The sequence below is a fragment of the Athene cunicularia genome (assembly GCF_003259725.1).
Source record: "Athene cunicularia isolate RWA chromosome 2 unlocalized genomic scaffold, athCun1 chr2_part1, whole genome shotgun sequence".
Taxonomy (NCBI): Eukaryota; Metazoa; Chordata; class Aves; order Strigiformes; family Strigidae; genus Athene; species Athene cunicularia.
The window spans coordinates 65,570,772-65,589,591 of record NW_020799095.1 but is presented as its reverse complement, the minus strand read 5'-3'; positions in this window follow the sequence as shown (position 1 = coordinate 65,589,591).

Below are 18,820 nucleotides of genomic sequence, written 5' to 3'. Positions count from 1 at the left end.
GGCCCTGCACTTGGGTCGCAACAACCCCATGCAACGTTACAGGCTTGGGGATGAGTGGCTCGAGAGCTGCCTGGCAGAAAAGGGTCTGGGGCTGCTGGTCAACAGATGACTAAACATGATCCAGCAGTGTGCCCGGCTGGCCAAGAATGCCAATGGCATCGTAGCTTGTTTCAGAAATAGTGTGGTAGGACTAGGGAAGGGATTGCCCCCCTGCACTCGGCACTGGTGAGGACACACCTCAAATACTGTGTTCGTGGCCCCTCACTACAAGAAAGACATTGAGGTGCTGGAGCGTGTTCAAAGAGCAACAAATATGGTGAAGGGTCTAGAGCACAAGTCTTATGAGGAGTGGCTGAGAGAACTGGAGTTGTTGAGCCTGGAGAAAAGGAGGCTAGGGGACAATTTATCGCTCTCTACAGCTACCTCAAAGGAGTTTGTAGTGAGGTGGGTTTGGTCTCTTCTCCCAAGTAACAAGTGATCGGCCAAGAGGAAGTGGCCTCACGTTGCACCAGGAGAAGTTTAGGTTGGATATTAGGAAAAATTTCCTCACCAGAGGAGTTGTCAAGCACTGTAACAGGCTGCCCAGGGAAGTGGTTGAGTCACCATCACTGGAGGTATTTAAAAAGAGGTGTAGATGTGGTGCTTAGGGACATGGTTTAGTGGTGGAGTTGGCAGTGCTAGGTTAGTGGTTGGGCTTGCTGATCCTAAAGGTATTTTCTAATCTACATGATTCTGTGATTCTAGGTGTTGTAAGGAAAACTATGCTAATGGAGAGCACTTTGGAAAGAGACGAACCGCAAATAGCATGTAGATGTGTAGCAAGAATTAACATGATCTTTTGTCCATAATAAAAATCAAGCTTTCTGGGGCTTAGGAGAAAATAATAATTTATTACCCATCGATTTTTTTGTTGTTATTTGCTTCTGCATCAATGTTTTACTGAAGAGATAGGAAGTATTTCCTGTCATTATAAAAATCAACATGTCACCCAAAAAACTCTTTATGTGTTGCATTTATTTTTTCCATGCTAGAAATCTTTTGGAGAGGGAAAGAGGGGGAACTGGAGGCAGCAGCATGCTTTCCTTTTCATTGCTGGTCCAGATCTTTAAACAGAGGAGGCACCTATCAACTGTCCAGTGAATGAATGCTCTTGGTGACTTCAGTAGTGCCATAATATCACTCATGTTCATTGACTTACTGCTGAGTGGCACCCTATGACTGTGACAGGTGTGTGAACTTACAGGTTCTCAGGTGAATATGGACTCTTTTGAATATTACTGCTCTTTATACCTGTATTGTCATTTCTTCCTACCTTCCATATAAGATCATTACACACTTCTGTTTGTGTAGCCTTGTTTCCAAACATCTCCAGCCCTTAAAGCTTACAAGATAATTTATCGTTTATGTCCCTTTCCTTGAGAGGGTGTTGCCAGTTTTCCTGTTCCAAATAATTATGTATAGGTATGGAATTTTAGTTTTATTTAGAATACATTAGCCACTTTTTTGAATTAGATATATAAAATTATGTCCTGTATGAAATAGTGTACACTCCATAAGAAGGCTGATGTTGTAGACTTTTTTGTACTTTAAGCACAAACAGCAATGTCAAGAACAGTTGCAGCAGGTAAAGTAGATGTTAAGAAACAAAATAAAAACAAACAAACAAAAAACCACAAAAAACAACAACAACAACAAAAAACCACCAAAATATAGTTGTCCAATCCTTTTTCTACCTAGAAGAGACAAGCAATAGTGCTGAATTGCAATCTATAGTAAGATCAAGGTGCATTAAAATTATCACTTTTATAATTTATAATTAATGAAAACAAGTTGTGTGTGTAAGAAAAATTCAGAAATTATTATGATAGGGAGTACAACTAAGTTCTAAAATCCTTAAAACAGTACTGTATTAGCTAAAGGAGCAGACTTGTATTAATCACTAAATGGGAAATAATACTATCAGTTAAAAAGCAAAAATGAAGAAATGGACACACATCACTAGCAATCTAAGATGGCTAGATTCTTTATAGATTGTGTTATTTTAATGACAAAATAATGCTTCTTCCAGAAATGACATTATTTTCATAGCCATTTCTTACTTTTATAAAGCTATTGCTGGCATACTCTAGACTGGTATATTCTGCAAAACCCAAAGTTTTTTGGTCAGCATAACCTATAATTTTCTATCATCATGTTTATCTCTATGTCATATATAGTGAATATCTATCATTGCTATTACCACTTCTCTAAATGTGTTTTGTATCAGCAATAGCGTGGCCAGCAGGGACAGGGAAGGAATCTGACTCCTGTACTCGGCACTGGCAAGGCCCCACCTTGATTGTTCAGTTTTGGGCCCCTCACTACAAAAAGGACATTGAATGACTCGAGCGTGTCCAGAGAAGGGCAACGGAGCTGGTGCAGGGTCTGGAGCACAGGTCGTACGGGGAGCGGCTGAGGGAACTGGGGGTGTTTAGTCTGGAGAAGAGGAGGCTGAGGGGAGACCTCATCGCCCTCTACAGCTACCTGAAAGGAGGTTGCAGACAGATGGGGATGAGTCTCTTGAACCAAGTAATAAGTGATAGGACAAGAGGGAATGGCCTCAAGTTGAACCAGGGAAGGTTTAGACTGGATACTAGGAAGCATTTCTTTACAGAACGGGTTGTTGGGCAGTGGAATGGGCTGCCTAGGGTGGTGGTGGAGTCCCCATCCCTGGAGGTGTTCAAGAATCGGGTTGACATAGTGCTGAGGAATATGGTGTAGTTGAGAATGGTCAGTGTTAGGTTAATGATTGGACTAGATGATCTTTAAGGTCTTTTACAACCTTGATGATCCTGTGATATTCAACAGGGAACATTAGACTTTTAGGCTCTTATCAACAGATTCCTTGAACTTGCTGAGTATGTTTACAAAGAACAGAGCTCAAGAGAAAACTTTGAGCTTATATTTAATGATGAGGTAAGTATGGAATATCTTTCTGATCTCTGCTCTGTATATATTGTATTCTACTTCTCACATGCTCAGTGTTCTTTGCTAATATAACCTTGGATTTTAGTTTTGTTATTTCTTTGTTGAATCAGAGCAAGTATTTTCCAGATAAGCATCATAGTATACTGTTGAGAGTCTTTATGGTAAGGTGTATTTCTTAAAGAAACAAAACCCTTCTTCCTCTTACTCAGTAAACACTGCTGGTATTTCAACTAAGAGTAGCAAATCAGATTAGAATTCTTTTTAGTCCTCAGCTGGGAGAAGATTGACTGTGGACAGGTAAGGTGTCGATCCTGCAAGATGTTGACTAAACCCTATCATAGTATTCTGTCAAAGCAATAAAAAAATCAAATAACTTTGTAGATTTTTACTTATTTGAAAAGGCTTCAGTGGGACAGCAGGAAAATGCAAGGAGTGTTATGTTGACTAGACTTATTTTATAATGTCAAGGTAGCTTGAAAAGGTAAAATAAATTCCTTTTGTGTTTTAACTTGTTTCACTACTTATATAGGACTACATGCTTAAAATGTAAAACTTGGGATTGCTGAAAAAAAACACATTTAACCTTAGTAATTTTTTTCTAGTGTTTTTATTCTAGATGAAACTTTAAAATATAGCCTTGGTTTTGTTGCTGTTCTGAATTTTTTTTTTTTTTTTTTAATAATAGTATTTTTAAATGGCAGCATTGCATGCGTAATGGACATTCAGACTGCTTTCTGTCTGGCATTGTGTTCTCAGGTCCACATAACAGAACAGTTCAACAGTTTAAACAAATGATGCTTTAATGTTTTGCTTTAAAAAGACCAGAATACTCAGCATTTTCCAAGGAAAAGTTCTAATAGATGTGGATTTCTGTAGAAAGCAAGCATGAAAAGGAGAGTAACAAATAGTATTGACTTGCAGTAATTATCAGCCTTGGTCAGAACAATAGTTCTCTAGATACAGGCTAGAATTCCTGAAAAAAAACCACAATTTACTTGGATTACACATCATGCAGGTACTGCTTAATATATCAAATCCTCTAACTTCAGACTAAAGAGCAGGAGAGGCTTCTGTTGTGATTTGTGTTTTCCTAAGCAAAGAAATAAACTTATTTTATTTTTGAAGCCTGAACTCAGCAATATGTGCTTCTGATACATCCCACTGAGTGGACCAGAATGGGATAAATTACCTCAACAGGTAATGTTCTAACACCAGTCAGTCTGGAGGTTACTAAGGCAGTAATTCTCAATAGTTTTGTCTCTTTTATTTGCTTGAGTGTAACCAGGATTCAAACATCAGCGTTCAACTGATGTGCAAAGGACAGTATTGTCAGAAGTAGAACTGGACAAATCCAAAGACAAATGAAATAAACCGTCCTACATGTATAGTCCAAGGACAATAAAATATTTTTTGAAGTGTTTGTGATGGTGGAGAAGTTTGAATTAATACCACAGGAGTAATACTATTCTGAATGTATATTAACAAAATTGTGATGTGTTAATACAACTACAGTCGTTTTTGACTTTTGTCCTGTGTTGCAGACTGACCCACCCAGCCCTCTTGAGTCTCTATCACATTCTTATTTATTCCCAGGGTGGTCATAACGATTGCCTGAATGAGTTTTTACCCCTGCAGTGGACTGCAAGTGAGGGACTAAAAGCAATTTATGATCACTTTCTGTGGTGTTTTGCTGGAGGCAGGAGGAGAGTGGAAGGAAGTACATAGCTTCTGCATTCATGCTATCAGTAGGGGGCTACAAGACCAGGCAGAGAAGTGGGGGAGGAAGGATTGTACTGGAGTAGGTGATCCCTTACTGCAGTGGGGTAGGATAGCATCCCTATGTCTGTAGTGTCTCCCTTGTTTGTTTAGCCATTATGAAAACTTCTTGGGGTTTGGAACTGCCTGATAAGGAAACAAACTAATCTTACTAGTCATAGAGCTGTGATATTAAAGTATAACTACTGAAAGCATTAGTCACATCAAATACTCACCAGATAATCCCAAGAATGAAACACTTTCATTAATCTTTTATCAAATTATTTCAAATCCAGGACCTTTCCCTGTTTCAAATTTACATCTCCCCTACCCCCTTCCCCCCCCATTTCTTTGGACAGAACTCTTTCTGGCTTCAGCAAAAGCCATATGACACCTGAAACTATGCAGTCAAAATAATACATTGTTCTCCTGACAAAATCTTTCTTTAGTTTGACACGCCTCTGTGAAACATTTTGATCTGGGTTGAACAATATACTAAGTTATATTGCAAAGCCATGTATAGAGCAGAGGGAAGAAACTTTGGGGTTTTGGTTGTTTTTTTTTTAATTTTTCAGAAAGGCTAATAGCCACATTCATTCCCACCTTGTATGCAGATTTCTCCCAAGGTCAAAGTACAGATGAAGGAATGTGACAGTAGTTAGCTACCAGCCACAAGATGACAAAGCCATTTTTTTCAGAATGGTTTTCTCCAACCCAGCTACCAGGAAGTCAGATGTTGAATTCCTCCTTCAAGAAATTGAAAGCCTCTGCAAAGATTTGTGATAATTAATCTGCTGTGTTTAGGTACCTCATAAAGTTAAGACAAGTTTCCTGCTTGGTGTTAATCATTCTAAGCCTGGAAGTAAGCTGTCGTCAATGGTAAGCACTAGAAGATGCACAAAGGTTTTCACAGCACTTGGCTTATAAATTAATTTTTTTACTACTTCACAAAGCCTGAAATTTGTTGTATGATGCTTTCTCAACTGAGGGGGTTTTTTTTACTATTTGAAGGTGTGTATTCTGAATAAGCTTTAATCCTTGTGAATTGGTATGAATCCTACCTTCTCTTTAGGGCTGATACTCTCTTTCCTGTTTGATTTAGGTCCAGTAATAGGAACCAAGTGCTATAAAAATAGCATTTCCTCTTTCTTCAGCAAAGTGAATAGAATAGAAAGTCATAACTTGAGAGAGCTTGAATTGCAGCTTCCTTCCTTACAGTCAAGCTGAAATTTTGAAGCTGTGTTTGGCTGTCTGATTGCTTTAGAGCACTCTTGTTTGCTTTTTGCTGCACTGCATCACATCTTTGTAGGAAATGTTGCATCTCTTGGATTCAGTTCTACTGCGTTTTGTGATATACGCAGTCTGTGTTTTGCTCTCATCTGCAGTTTACATCTGCAAAACTGGCTGAGTCTTGTAACTTGTCTTGTATGTCTGCGTTCCAGCATAACAAGACTTCTCTCCATGATTATGCAAATGATGTTGGTTTTATTTCCAGTCAGTTCCTGCTCTATCTACTATGTAGATGAGCAAAGGTATATCAGTTTAAAGCTGCTAAGGGGCAGGTAGGAACTCATCTCACAGGGATTAGAGGGATCACCTTTATGTAGCATTGTCTCAGAGCTTCATACTGAGTTTCATGTCCACTTTTGGATATTTCATTTCAAGAAAGATGTGGGCAACCTGGAGGCAAATCAGTGAAGGCCTGACAACAGTTAGAAATCTTGAACATAGGGCTTACAACAAAACATTAAATTGAGTTCTTTAGGAAAAAGTAAGCTGGAAAGTGGTGCTAAATAACAAAAAAGTTTCTGAAAAACTGAAGTAAAGTAGATTCCCTTCATATTCATAATGGATAGGACAAGAAATAATAGGCTTATACTTCAGTCAGGGAGGTGTTGAGTTTAAAATTAAGAAGCACCTTCCTGACAGTAGGGACAACTGATTACTAGAACAGGTTTGTTCATAAAGAAACAGAATCATCATTTGCCATTTGCGGTTTTTAAAGCCGGATTAGCTAATATTTTCCGGTAATTTTGTAGCTACACTTTATATTGCCCAGGGGCAAACAAACTCATTAGATGTCATCTTGATGTTCCTCTAGCCTTACGTTGCATATGTGCTTACCAGTATCAAGCAAGGAAATTAAAAGAGCAGTGACCAGGTTACTGAAATTGGAGGGAAGCTTGCCTGACTGGACCATAGTCACCAAAAAAGGTCTGGATTTCTGATTGTGTCATAACTCACACACAAGTCAGAGCATAGAGTTGTGCAGACCTAGGAGTAACTTGGAAATGATATGTAAAAATGAAACTGACACCCTCACATTGCACTTATAAAGTGGTGTATGCTTAGATCAGTGTGTGTATCCTTTAGAAATTACTGGAAGAATTGCTATAAAATATACTATAGAAGGATATCTTGCAGTTTTCTAATATGTGAACTAATTGCCCTAAATGAGTGTTCTCCTTTCTAATTTTTGTTAAATTAAGTCCAATTCATTGTACAGGGAAATAAGATTGCACTAAGATAATTTCTAAAGGGTTTTATTCCTTCTATTTAAGTATTTTCCCATTATAATAGCTTGTAGATTTGTAGAACACCCACATAAATTTCCATTATACTAAATTACTCTTTTATCTGAGCCTTGAGCTTTTCAGGTACACATAGACAAAAGGGAATCTAATAAATTATGAAACACATCAGAGAAATCACATCTGTATCTGAAATCTTTGCATTAGTTTCACACTTCAGTTCATTAAACAAAAAATGTAAAAGCCATGAACTGCAAGTACAATTTTTTTTGGTGATATGTGGTATCTGCTGCAACTTTGCAATGGCAAAATGGAAAACAGAGTAGAAAAGCTGTCCATGTGAGTGCCAAAAGAGACTACTACAGCAGATGTTGATGATTAGCTCCTTATTTTCCCTGCACTGTGGCAAAAGAAGAGACAAAGCTTTTTATGTGAAGTTCAGAAACTATAGAGCTGGGAGAGTTGCTGTTATTCCTTTTTCAGTTCAAGGACCATCACTAGGAATGGAATTGCTAATCTAAACAGAGGAATCTTTCAGCTCCAACTCTGTTCCTGTCACTTTTTCACTACCTGCTGGTAAGGAGAGCCCAATATGTTGTTGTGACTAATACTTCAGGAATGAGACATTTCCAGAGGTGGTTATGTTTCAATTTACTAAACCTTATGGACATGAATTTTCCAAGGAGCATTATGCACTAGTACTATAAATGTGATACATGTTAATTAATTGCCATATAGCTATTGGTAGATAAATAAATCTCTACTTCTCCCACTTGAGAAAACTGTCTAAGCTCTTCTGTTTCAGAATCAAAAAGCTGAAGAAACAAAGACATGATGGTGTTTTAAAAAGGTGACTAATCAAGTGTCAAATGAGTATCTAAAGAAGAGAAATGTCAGAATAAGCATACTGGAACTTGTGTCTGTGCTTACTGGTACCTTAGGTGGCTTTGCTAGTTTTCTAGGCATAACTCAATAAACTAGATTTCTTCTTTTTTTTTTTTTTTTTTTTTTTTTTTTTTTTTTTTTTTTATTTATGTTTCTCTTGACATACTTTTGTTCTGAAATGCATGTCAGTAGGCTTTGTGGTGACTGGCGGGTGACTGATTTGCTTACAGCAAATGTGAAAAGTAAAATTATTCTTTCTACAGAGCCTGCAGCAAACCAATTCTAGTCCAGAGAGAACTACCCTCCTCCTCTTCCATGAGTCCTACAGAGATAGGAGTCTTGAGTAGGTCACTCTGAGGAGGACATGTCAGGAAAGAGTTGGGAGGGCAAGGATATTCTTATTCTAAAGCTATGGCAAAATCTAAAGCAGGTATGACAAGATGGTAAGCATCAACTTCTATCTTCTCAGCCTCCCTCCTGCTCAAGAACTACGAGCAAGAAAATGTATTTACAAGGCTACTTGTGTTCCCTCTCATAGTTGGACTTACACTGTTAGAATTGGTTCAAGACTTCTCAGTAGTATGGGCAAAATCAAAAAACTTTGCAAATACTGGATGTTTTGGGGGGATGAGGGGATGCATTTCCTCTCTCTTAATTTTCAACTGGGCAAATTTCATTATAGTGACAGAAGCAGCAGCAGGTACAGAAAGGGAAACAGGAACAAGGAAAGTGTTGCTAAATTTATAGTCCAGAGTAGAAACATATGCAACTGATCCATAGCTTTAATTTCTTTCTTGGTTTTCAAATTATGTTCCAGAATAACTGTGACACCAGTGCTTTGCTGCACTTGAGAACCCAGCGTCCTTCAGGTGCACTCCCTGTTCATTCCTAGTCTCTCTTCAAAGTATCTTCTTCAAAACTTACGAATGTTAGCTGTCTTTTACACAACACAAATGAAGGTGTCTGCCAGGAAAACTTTCCTCTCTTTCTCTTGCAATATATATATATATATATATATATATATAAATATTTCTCCTTACGTTCACTTTTCACTGCTGCAGGCTCAACAGAGGAGAATGTAGCAGCAGCTCTGTAGGCAGTCTGTATTTCCAATATTGCTTCACCAAAGAGTTGCAAAGCATTGTCATTTCCCATGACATCTGTCAGAGAGGTACTGGAGTACAGCTCTCTTTATTGTGGTATGTTGGATTGCTTCATTAAGTCTCCTTGTAAATATTACAGTTACTAGAGCTGTCATTGTTTTTGTTTGGACTGGTACTTGACATCCTCATAAATAGTGATATATGCATGATATGCAGCATGCAGACACAGTTAGTTTAAGAGACAAAATTTGTGTTGCAAGCAAAAAACAGTAGAACTCAATTATAGAAATTAATGCTAACAGAAGTGTTACCTGGAATGACCTACTTCATCCCAAGCAGTGTTGTAGCTATACTCTTCAAATAAGATTTCCATGCCCATTTTAATTTATTCCATCTATTGATGAAATAGTTTCAACTACAACCTTTGGGACATGATACTAGCATTATATGGCTCTCACCCCTTAGGTGCTTTTTTCCTGATCTTCCTGTGACTGGTACATCTCCTAGTAATGCCCCTACCTTCTTTTACTAACCTAGTTACTTGTGCTTTAACAGCAAGAGAGCAAATTCAATTTACTGAAATAGACATAGAAAATAAACCTTGTGTTTTAACAGCTAATTTAATTTAGATTCTTAATAGGAGATGCCTGAAAGGTCAAGGGGACAGATCACCCAGGGCCTGGAAAAAAACTTGTCACACTTTTTACAGGCCTACAAACAGTAAATCATTTTTAAACTGGTAAAGGTTTGTTTTTTTCTGTGCTGTTAAACCCATGATTCTCTCAACTTGGATAAATTATTCAGTAAAATGCTGTTTCTTGTTAAAGAGGCAAAGAGTCTTTAATGTGTCATTTCAATTTCTACAGGACCACTTGCTGGTAAATATGTACATTTAGAATTCAAAGGAAAATACTGTTTGTATGATATGGGTTATGACAATGATGAAAGACCAGTGGGGTTCTTTTAAAACTGCTGACTCTTCTGTAAAATGTGTAATGATTTGTGAAAAAATTTTATCAAGGGGTAATATTAAGCAAAGTCTTTCTAGCTGTCTCGTCTGTCATTCTTAGGCACCAGTGAAAACCTTGTTTAGTATCTTGCTGAAATCCGAATGTCCACCTGCCTTTTTAAGGATGTTGATGTAGATGGTTCTGGTCCTGCTCTGAAATCTGCCATACTATGCTTCTCTCATGATGAAGTTGTTCAAACTGCAGTAGTGGACAGTAAAAGGGAAAGAAGAGAGACTTTACAGCCTTATGGCAATATTAAATACAGCTTGCACAGAGAATTGTATGGTCTTTAAATGCCACTTGTATCTTGACCAAGCTTCATCTCTTAGAATGCTGTCAGCTTCCCTTCTCCTTCAGCAGTTTGCATCTGTCCCTCAACACCAATGTTTCCATCCCTGTCACCAGTTTCTGTCCTTTCTTTCCCACCTTTTCTGCCTAACACATGTCAGCACCCTTCTCTTTGCCCTCAGAGAAGGCAGACCCAGGCTGTCCCCTGACGTGCCCCAATGGAGAAAGATCCTCTCGTTTCACTTATGACTTTGACGAGGTGATCTCCTGTCAGGCACTCTCATGGTCTGGGAGGAGGCTGCCATGTTGAAGGGTGTTTGTTTTACTGTGCAAAATGCAGCAACACAAAAGAGATGCAGTGGGAACCACCTCAAAACCCAGTAACCAGTGACAGACCTGTATGAGCAGGACAGGAGACACCACTCTTGGAGCAGTAGCTTTAAGGGCTTGTACCTCATCCAGCGCATCCACACTCTTTCTCATGTACCCTAGGTGTTGTGCTACTAGCACTCCTGGGGTAGTTCTGCATAGCACAGATCTTTCTCCTGATCCTTCTGGCTGTTAAAATTTCTGAGAGGAAATCTAGCTCATTAAAATAACTCTTGACCAACTCAGCTCAGATCTGCAAAAGTCTTAGCTGGGTAAAGAGCTAGCACCAAGCTGGAAAGCAACTGGACTTCCTTGGAGGGAAGTCTCTTGCAAGTCAGTCCACTCCGGGAGATGCTGCTACTGACTATTTATTCTTTTGGTTATAACAGCATCCAGTAAATCCAACAGAAATTGAGGTTGTGTTGGCTGGAGCAGCTAGAAGTTGAAACAACTACAGTAAAAAGTGTCAGGAGAATTGGGGATGCAAAAAGCAAAGTAATAGAGAGGTAAGTCAGACCGCTGGTCAGAAGAAAACAGACTTTAAGAAGAAAAATTATTTTGGTAATTATGTAATTGACTAGTCTAGGTGCCAGGCAGCAGGATAACCCTCTATTGACCACAGCCAAATTCTTTAAAATCCTGTCAATGTGACCCTGCCTACTTTGGCTCTTTAATAATTTGACTGATAACCATCTGATTATGGCCATCAGCAAAGGCTGCACTGCACATATGTCTGTTATGCTGTGTGCAGACTGTCAATCTCGGCAGAAAAAAGAGGTGCCACTGAAGACTGATGTCAGGCTTCAGTACAGTCACATTCCACCACACCCATTCATGATTCCTCAGAAGTATGTGAGAGGTGGGGCTGTGTGCCTTACATGTGTATGCTCAGCATTTGCTTCCATTAAATTTGCAAAAATCACTGGAACTGCTGACAAACAGTGAAGTTTTGCCCAGGAATGCTGGTATAAAGGGAGTTATGAAGTGTATATGAGTTTATTTATTAAAAAAAAAAAAAAAAAGAGTGTATGGAAAATATATAAATAAAGGACTGTGTGGAAAGGTAATGTGCTAAAAATACTTGTAAATCCCAGAAATTTATTCTAGATGCTTGATTTCTCGATTAAAAAAACCCCAAAACATTTAAAACCTGTTCTGTTAGTCAATGTTTTTGCCCTTTGGTTAGTCACTGCACATCAAGCTGACTGCTACCTTTCAGTCTTCCTAATTTGCAATGGATTGAAATAATAAGAAGTTTCTTCTTTCTTCTAGCCACCTTTGTTTTGGTTTTTTAACTGATATATTTTCTTTCTGAGTTCAATGCTCATTTGTATTCTGTCCCTGAAAAGCTTTTAATGCTGTTAAGCCCTCCTCATACTCTGACACTCTTCTGAAAAATTTTAGTCCCCTGTGTTTGGTACTCTGGAATATACAATACAAAATTAGCTATTCAAATACTACCCAATGAATCCTGTCATCATCGTAATGTTTTTTATTACTGTACATCCTTAAGATGTGAGAAAAGCTGGCAAACCATTATGTTATTACTTGAATTAGCATTCAAGTAGATTTCATTTGCTCCTAAATGCCAAATGTAAAACAAAAAGTGGATTCCTTCTCTCTGCCTCTAACTAGGTTCATTAATCTCAGCAGGGTAGAACTAAGGGAGGGCCTGTTCAAAGGAGTCATACATGGTTTTAAAAACACATGAAAGGTTTTGTCTACCCACTGGGAGTCTTAACATAATTCTTTTTGGCCATTTATGTGAAATGTTACAGTGCTACTTTTAAGCAAACTAATTCAGCCCTTCTGTAATTCAGAGCATCAAATCCAAAATGTGTTGAGTGTTTTTTTTGGTTTTTGTGGGTTTTGTTTTTTTTTTTCCTCAAAAGCCTGCATTTGGAGTAATATCATAAATTTACAGTGCGATTTACTCCTCAGTCATTCCAACAATAAAATTCTGAACATCTGACTTAAAAATGCATGTTTAAATTTAAAAAAAAAAGAATCAAGCTATTTGCAGAGTACGTGCTATGACTGAGGTGAATAGACACACGTGCTCAAACACCAAAAATGGTCATAAAACTGGATTTCAGCTGGGATCTGAAAGGTAAGTGATGTCTTTTGGCATTTCCACTTTTGGAGCTGTTGGAATCTTGGGGGCCTTTCTGGCAATGGGGTGTAGGAATCCTAGCTGCTGAAGTAATTCTGAAAATCCCACCTATTGTCACTAGTCAAAAAAACAACCAATCAGCTAACCAAAAAAACCCCACCTTAAGGAAATAGCATTACTTGGAATTTTAATATAGTAATACAATTCTCACTGGTATTGCAGAAGTATTTAAGGAACAATTTCCAATGAGTGGTTTAATTTTGCTGGCTTGTTCATCAATAACAGAGTTCAGTGTTTTCACACTGTTGATCTAATCATCTGATAGTAATTAAACTGTTTTACATAGCAGTCTCTAAGATGTTACAATGATACTCTCAGAGGCTGAAAGAAGGCAGTTCTGGAATAAAATTATAACTCTGACATAAAACATTAATGGAGGCAGAGAGCTTTTCTCTTGTGCTTCTCATGCATCTCCAGAAAGACTTCGAATGGCCAAATGAAAATTAAGTTGTTAGTGAGCTTGTTTAACTTTCACTGAGTCTATTTTGGTAGATGTGTTGTTTAAATAATAATAAAAAAGCAATGTGAATAGATTCCCTAGCATTAAACCTTTTCTGCTTTATTTCATTCTTGCTAGAATTATCTTGAAAGGAAAATATGCAGAGCTCTAAACTCTCAAGGGTATTTCTATATGTGATATAATTTTACTGTCGTTATTTAGCAACTGCTACTTTTCTGTTAGAGTCCCGCCTCATTCAGGGCATGATTGGGCCATTAAAGTGCTGTTTGTGATAAGCCTCATATCTCCCAGAAACCTCATATTTGAGAGATCACATGTGATATCTTGCATTATGTCTCCATCTATTTTGTGGGAGAGATACAGAATCCTTCCCTGTTCTGTGTCCCCAGTCCCCTTGGTGCACAAGGGATTCCAAGAAAGATCAGTGTCCATGCCTAGAAAAACACAGTGCAATGGTGGGATAAAAGTGAGTCCATCCACCAGCAGGTGGTATGATATGCCATATGCTCGTGAGTTTGCCATGGCGTTGTCCACTCTTCTGTCTCCTCATGATGTTCCTGCAGAGGCTGGCTAGGGTGACATAGGCTGTGTTTGGGGTGAGCAAGGGTTCGAGGGTGTCCCCAGCTTGATGCTCAAGCTCTGCCCGGGGATGTGTGGAACAGCATGCCTAGAGCAGAGATGGTCCATGCCGTTTTGCCAGAAAAGAGGAACAAGGGGGAGCTCTTTAGGCTCTTTGCCTCACCCTGGACTAGGCTCTCACAGCTGTTTTAGCAATGTAAACAGAAACCGAGCACTCTCAGCTCCCATGAGTGCCAGCATGACAAAGCAGGGGGGGCTGGAGGATATGCAGCCAAGAGGCAGGGGCTTGTGTGCTGAATAATATGTGCAGACCCAGCTCCAGTCTCAGCAGGGACAAAGTATCCGTGACACTGCATGGAACTAGAGCTTGGGACACAACAGCAAACGTTTGTATGGAGAGGGCTTAAGGATCCTTTTGGCCTCCACTGTATACAGCAAAGATAAAAGAGGTGATGGATGGCTGTCATGCTATGGGCAACTTACTTCTGAGTACTCTGTATCAGCCTATTGAGCCATAGCACTGAGCCTGACTTGGTTTACTCAGCTCAGTGCAAGCCTAGGCTGGGGGACTGTTTTTGCCCTGTGTGGCTTACAAACAAAATAGGTAGTAAAAAGGGTTAGATGCAAAACTAGCATCAGTCTTTGGACAAGGAATAAAATCTGTACCCTCCTGGCCTCTAGCTCAGTGCACCAGACACCAGAGCTCCTTATGCCTCCAGGGTCTCATAATGCTGTAGTTGCTGCAGAACCTGTGGCCCAGCTTCCCATGGCACTCACTGACTTGGACAACCTAAGTTCATAATGGACAATGTACAGGATCTCAGTCCTTTAAGAGGTTCAGTTTTCTCTTTGAGGTGCTTACAGTCATTAACCCCACGTCTGACTTTTCTTCCCGACAGCATGGGAAGACGAGGAAAGTTTAATGTAATTTTTCTAAATTCATTTTTAATTATGGTCTCTATGTCTGTATGTACTTAATCAGATATCCTCAAATGCTACACAGAAAACACTGAATCAGGACATAAAGGTTAGCCAGATAAAGATGGGCTATTGCATAAGAAGTCAGACTTGGGAGAAGGTTAACAGTATTATTTAAATGTCATCCCAGTTAAGTAAGACATAATGACAGCTACAATGTAGTGATATTCTCAACTAAAATGTACATAATTCATACAGGGACAGTGAGCCTGTTATTTCAATGATAATCGGATTAAACTTCACAGGACCTCATTCGCCCTAGGTCTGGATACAACTGGATCAAAATGTTTGCCCTCAGATGATTCTGGAAAACTTTAGGACAGTAACACTGTGCCTCATTCCACCCTCCCTTGTCTTTTTCAGTATCAGGTTGGGAACTGAAGATTTCATCTGCATCAGACAGCACTGTCAATAGTCTTTAACCCTTGGCCTTCCTGGGAACCCACTGCTGTCCTATTAGTAGATATGACAATGACAGTTCTTCCCACAAGGAGCTAAGAAGATCTTAGAATATACTTTCCCTTTCTCATGAGTGTAAGGAACAGTATATATAAATATACATTAATTGATATACATACACATTTGTATATGTGCATATATACACATATGAATATAAAGAACTAGGAGCAGTAATTAACAGAACTAGTTATTGGTTTTCCCTGTGTTTTAGGTAATTGATTTAGGCTTGAAGTCTTCTTTGCTTTGTTCTATGGCAAAAAAATGGTCTGCGTTTTGAAAGGACTAGAGGAGAAAAGACAGAAAGGAGCAGAAGTAAACAATGGTAATAGTAATATGCACACATTTGCCCTCTACACCCCCTGCTTTTCCAACGAGCTCCACTACTGAGTATGTGATAGGTGCAGAAACCTTTCTGATAGCTAAAACAAACACCTGGCAATGAAATATTTTTGGAATGGTACTCATGTCAAACTCTCTCTTTTTAAAGTATGTGCTAGCATTGCTTAGGTACGTTGCACGTCTGCAACAGTGTTTAGGAAATAGGTGGCTAAAAGGATTCACAGCGTACTTGGCGCCAAGATGCTCTTTTCTTTCTTTGCATGAATATTCTAGTCCATACAAAATAATCTGGTTTTTTAGTGTCTGCATTTTATTTCTGTAACTCTCACTGCTTCTAGTCCTTGAATACTTTAAAAATGTATGCTCATGGTCCTGGGATTTCCTGCAACTGCCTTCATCAAAACAGTTTCCCAGCAGCTAAACAGCTTTTAATTAATGTATTTGAACAGTGTCTGCTGACAGTTCCTCCTTTGCCATTTAAAGTTATGTGTATTTTATTGGAGAAAACTATCCTTGGTGTTCATTAGTCAACAGTGATTTATGAAGGATGCGAGTGTTTGTAACAAACGATACAGCTCCAGATTACAACTGCCACAAAATTTGTGCATACTCCAGTTCAGGAGTTTTTGGAATCGGTGGTGCATTTTTTTACTGAAATCCGTTGGCAAATAAAACTGAAGAGATTAAGATTCTTTGACCGTGTGCCATTTGGGGTGACTCCCTACAGGCAGCCGGGCTGGCAGATAATTGCAATACAGGCCAAGTTTGAAAGGAAAGGCTTGGTGCAGGAACACTGCTTGCTGGTTATAGGGCACATCTGCACTTCCCGCAAACTCCCACATGGTGGCAGAGGCAGCTCACGCTGACAAACGACCTCGTCTGGCTGCAGGTGGAAGAAAACCTGGCAATTTTAACTCTGGAAACGTCCCACTATTTAGCTATGGGATTGTGAAACGCGTGTGGAGGCGCTGCCTTTGAATACCCTCCTCTCTGCGCCTTCTGGACACTCCACCTTCTCCTTGCAGGTACATAATGCCGGTGCTAGCTTTCCTGGGGTAAATTGGTTTCAAAAATTAAATGTTAGTATTGCTTTCTGTACCACACTAAATTTTCCTTTCTCCTTATTAAAGTTTTTAAACCTTAGCTGTTTTCTTACACTTTGCTTTTTCTGTGAATAATGTCTGCAAGCAGCCTGGAAAAAGAGTGAAAAAAAGAAATTTCTTCTCTAAGTTTCTAGCAGAGGAAGAGAAAATTTACAACTAATCCTCTAAAATCTGGGAGGTAAGGGATGCATGAATGCCTTGAATGTAGTCTCAAAGGACCCCACATCAATAGGAGCTGGCATTAATTCACTTCTTTGGATTGTCACTGCTTACTGATGCTACAGCATGAGGGAAACGTTGCACTTTGCCAACCCTGCACACTAAGTGTATTTTGTGGGTCTGTCTGCAGCCATTCCTCAATGGTGAAGATCTTAAGGCTGGAGGATATTTAAATTCATTTTCTGTATCTTTCTCAGCAGCAAGAAAAGAAAGATTGATGTACAGACAGACAAAAAGAAAGTCACTAAGAAGTAAAACTAGAGTTACTAAGACTTTCTTTTGGAATTTATGATCTTAGACCACAGGCTTGTTTTCCACCAATGTACCTATGAGGACAGTTTGAAAAGAGGTTCTGAAATTTATGACATTGGTTTGTGGTGTACAGCGTGTCAGTTAAAAAAAGATTGAAAATTTCTGCATCTCTCCTTGGAGTGGGAAATGCCTCTTCCTCTCTCTGTAGTCCTTATCTTAAGGAAATAAGCATCAGTTTGTATCTTGCCAAGAAAGATCTACTTGACCTCTGGTATGCTCATGAGGGAAGACAGCCTAGCCTTGCTGTTGAGTTCTTCTCTACACCTGTGAAGTCACCAAAGGCAGAATCTGGACCTGGGTTTGTACCAGCTTTGCTCTATCATCTCCCACCCCATCTGTCCCCCAAGAGAAAGATGTGTTAATACTCCTGCCTCCTTGTTCCTGCCACTTGGCCTTCCATCAGGTAGGTGAGGACACGTTTCTACCCATCCTAATGAGCCCACTGCCACATGAGCCCTTGGGAGGATCATCCTTGTTTCATATGGTGGCAATGATAGAGGGAAAGGCTGAGAAGAACAGGGATGGTGTAAGAGGGGAGACAAGAAAGATCAAACATTTGAACAAAAATTAGTACAAAAAACCCACCATCAAAACAATACTGTGACAACAGGGAGGCTAAGAAGAATCTTTGTTCTTGATAAATTTTTGGTATCCTTCACGTGGTGTCGCATCCCGCTCAGACAAGGGAGACAAGTGACTCAGATTCGCAAATCCCCAATGGAGCGGACAACAAGTCTCCAAGTCCAAAGATTTATTAACTACCCACAATATACTAATTGAACACACAATAGTTGGCTAAGTCTATAGCAAGTTGTGGCAAGCAATACAACATGCCTGGCATTTCTTAATGGGAAAAGGAAAAGAGGGAGATAGAGGGAATGGGGAAATACAGATCACCGGTCTGTGTTCCTGTGCTGATCCTGACTGCAAGGGTTCCAGGAAGCAGCCATCTTTTTGCTTGCATCCATCTTCTTCACTTCACTGCTCTCTCCAGGCCTCCCCCTTTCTTACACCACCACCACCACCACCACCTAATTAACACCATGACTCAGTTTAAGATTCCCCTGTATTTTTGATGCTCATAGATCCTTAAAAACATGGTTATTTCTGGCACCTCTCTGAGTGGGACACAGCACCTTCAGAGTACCCTACTCTGCTGAACACTTTTGAACCAAGAAGGAATCACAACTCACCTGGACTTGTATGTCCAGTTTGGTTTGTTTGTCTGGCAGGCTGATGGGTGATATCTTTTCACCTATGGCATTTATCTACTTTATAAAGACATATCAG